Source organism: Galeopterus variegatus, unplaced genomic scaffold (assembly GCF_000696425.1).
Source record: "Galeopterus variegatus unplaced genomic scaffold, G_variegatus-3.0.2 Scaffold5023, whole genome shotgun sequence".
Taxonomy (NCBI): Eukaryota; Metazoa; Chordata; class Mammalia; order Dermoptera; family Cynocephalidae; genus Galeopterus; species Galeopterus variegatus.
The window spans coordinates 299,832-302,697 of record NW_007731134.1 but is presented as its reverse complement, the minus strand read 5'-3'; the positions used below and the strand labels follow the sequence as shown (position 1 = coordinate 302,697).

At 35.9% G+C, this 2,866-nt stretch overlaps 1 pseudogene; it reads right to left on the bottom strand.

The window, feature by feature from the left end:
- Nucleotides 1–1,300: 1,300 nt before the first annotated feature.
- LOC103604178 lies at nucleotides 1,301–2,730 on the bottom strand (annotated as a pseudogene).
- Between the last annotated feature and the right edge of the window lie 136 nt (nucleotides 2,731–2,866).

The following is a 2,866-nucleotide window of genomic DNA, read 5'->3' as shown; positions in this document are numbered from 1 at the left end:
TTACTCATTACAACTTATCAACTGATGGAAGGCAACAGATACCAGAAACAGAGAACAAACTAACAAAGACGATAAGAAAAATAAAATGTGTTGCAGATAGTTAAATTGTATGAAATTTTGTAAATAATTTAATGTTTACACTCTATATGTGAATAAACAATGAATAAAAGGCTTAGTAGAATGTAGCTACAGACTTTTTTTCATTTTACAAAATCAGAAATATTGATTTTGAAACCAGATATGAAGACATGGTCTACATGTAAGAAAACTACCACTCAGAGATATTTTTCATCCACAAAGCAGGAAAAACATAAAAACATTTAAATTTCACTTTGGTACCAAAAAGGTTAACTGCGCTCCCTTCTTGGATTAGAAAAACTAAAGCTGAGGAATAAGTAGTTTTACAGGTATTTGAACATTCCTAATCAATAAAATACTTTCTAAAAATTCTGATTACAAAAGTAATACATGTAAATATTCAAAAACGAAAAAGTAGAAAGTGAAAGGTAGAAAGTAAAACCCCTCTGAGACACATCCCCCAACTCCCTCAAGTGAAACCACACTTAATAGTTTAGTGCATCTTTCCAAATCTTTTGTTCAATAGATATGCAAAACGCACACAAGTCAATTTGGCTCATACTATACACAGTGATTTGCCACTTGCATTTTACACTTAATATAACTTTGACATCTTTTCATGTTAGTAGAAGTTTGCTAGATGGTATTCTATTATTAAATATTCTTTTAAAAACAGCAAATCACTTTTTAAAAATCATTCACATAAATGTTTATAATTTTAAAAGAAAATAGACAGAATCCTAAAACACCAAGACAAACATTTAAAAATAAGCTCTATATTTCCACCCGTGTGGAACATTTCATTCCTTTTTCACACACACAAAATATGTGATTGGGGAGATTAACTCTTATCTCCACATTTATTCAGAATGCTCCATTTGCTAAGCCTACCTGAAAAGAGTGAAAAATTCAGATGATTAATTCATTTGCACTTAGAAACTAAGTGAGTGTACTACAAATACACGTGATCAGTTATAATATGATGTTTCTCAGTCTAAGGTTTCAATTAAATTACAATAAAAATGGATAAATAATACAACAAATATCCTGAAAAATCCAGGAATGCAAATTTTAGATTGCCAACTAAAACACTGCTGTTTACATTTTTTTTTTCTACTTGGTCGCAAATGTTAATGGAATTCAATGCTGATTACTTAAAGTTGGTTCACATCATACATTCAATCAGGGTAAAAGAGCATAACATGCCTTCTGTGGAGTTAGATTAAGACATAAAAAGTTTTTGTTTGAAAGCAATGACTGTGTAGCACATGGGACATTTGTCAACTGCTTCAGCACATTGCTTCCAAGTGACTAGGTGTCCACAAGGAATAAAAACTACAGCAATTTTTCTATCCACACAGATTTTGCAAAGCTTCTCCTCTTGCAGGAGCCTTAGCTGCTCTTCAGTACTCATCTCTTCCTACAATGAAGTCTGACTTGATCCATCTTGCATACTGTCTTTCTGGGCACTCACTAGATCTGCAACCAGAACCTGAAGTGATTTATAGTTGCTCCTAGGTGCCTGAATTTTTTTCTTCCATTATTTTCTTAATGTCCCAGAAATGAATCAGCTTCCTGTACCATAGGATTTTGGGAGATGGTGTCTTCAATTCTATTAGTTAGTGACGGTATTTTTTCAGCAGTTGTTACCAGAGCCTCTGCAAGTGAATGGGTTCAATGAATATTGTTTATATATTCTTATTCCTTCTCTTCTAACAGATATTTATACACCAGGTACAACTTAGCATGTTGTTCCCAAGGGTCTTTACTGGGCTTCCAATCAGTTAGCCCCCCACCACAGTGAAAGCACATTACTTTATCCCCTTCACCTGAAAGCATAGGTGCTCTTGTTAAGTGACTTACATCCACGTCCCAAAAGTAATGATCCATGCATCCTGATATGTCATGACTGGATTTCTTGGAAGATTTGGTGAATTTGGGAAATTCTTATCAGAATTCACAACTTCAGATTCACTTCAAATATTAATATTCTGGCCCAAAACAACAAAGTAATTAGGAAGGTATCGTCTGTGTTCTGACTAGGCACGATCACAGCGTTCCCAATTTTTCAGTTTTCCACTGCAACAAAAGCACCGTACTTGATCATCAACGCCTGTGCAGTAGAGTCCAGAAGCAGACAGCTCTCCTGGGGTTAAGTGGGCATAGTCTGGCTAGTTCTGAAATGATTTTAGTCTAGCTTCTTCACCACACACGGCAGGGTTCCTCGGATATATAGTGTCTGGTATATCTACAACCTGTCTCTGATGGCCTGTCTACAGCAAAACAATTTGTTTCCCAGATAGTCTTGTACTGACCACTTTAGACACCAGGATTTGTATGTTGTGCAGCACTATTTTCAAAATAAAAGCCCTTGATAAGCCTGCGATTTGGGGATACTTCCCTGTGTGTTCCAACTGCTGAGTCCCCGTGTTGTCATCTATCAAGTGCTGCATGACAGCTAAAGCAGCACACAGTATCTCCTTCACCAGGATAAGGAAAACCCAGTGGAGCCAGAATTGACGCTGAAACAGGGCAACTACTTGGAAAATTAGGAAAAGTTTTTAATCTATTAAACTCTTCTACAAAATCTCCATCCTTATTGACGTCTGAAGGTACGCAAGTTCTAGATCCTTCATAAATGTTAAAAGTCATCTTCTGCCAACAGTCATATGAAAAAATGCTCAACATCACTCAGCATCCGGGAAATGCAAATCAAAACCACACTGAGATACCATCTCACCCCAGTTAGGATGGCTAAAATCCAAAAGACGCTGAACAATAAATGCTG